The following is a 240-nucleotide window of genomic DNA, read 5'->3' on the forward strand; positions in this document are numbered from 1 at the left end:
GATTCCCCATACGAATGGCAATATTCGCGCTGCGTAAATATTACAGTCATATCAACAGCGCTAAATGGAATTAACTCTGTTGAAAATACAGCGGGTTGCCAAGTGCGGTTGCCAAGGCATTCTCAAATATCAACCCATTAATCGGCCGTTAACCAACCGCAGAGCTAACGAATCACCCAAACTGCCAATTAACCAACCAAGAAACCCCCAAAATACTTGATTAACCTAACGATAAACCAA

General features: G+C 42.5%; 1 pseudogene; it reads right to left on the reverse strand.

The window, feature by feature from the left end:
• Positions 1-240, reverse strand: part of LOC119590745 — a 14,727-nt pseudogene that overhangs the window by 11,048 nt on the left and 3,439 nt on the right.

This window comes from Penaeus monodon, chromosome 27 (genome assembly GCF_015228065.2).
Source record: "Penaeus monodon isolate SGIC_2016 chromosome 27, NSTDA_Pmon_1, whole genome shotgun sequence".
In the NCBI taxonomy this organism is placed as follows: Eukaryota; Metazoa; Arthropoda; class Malacostraca; order Decapoda; family Penaeidae; genus Penaeus; species Penaeus monodon.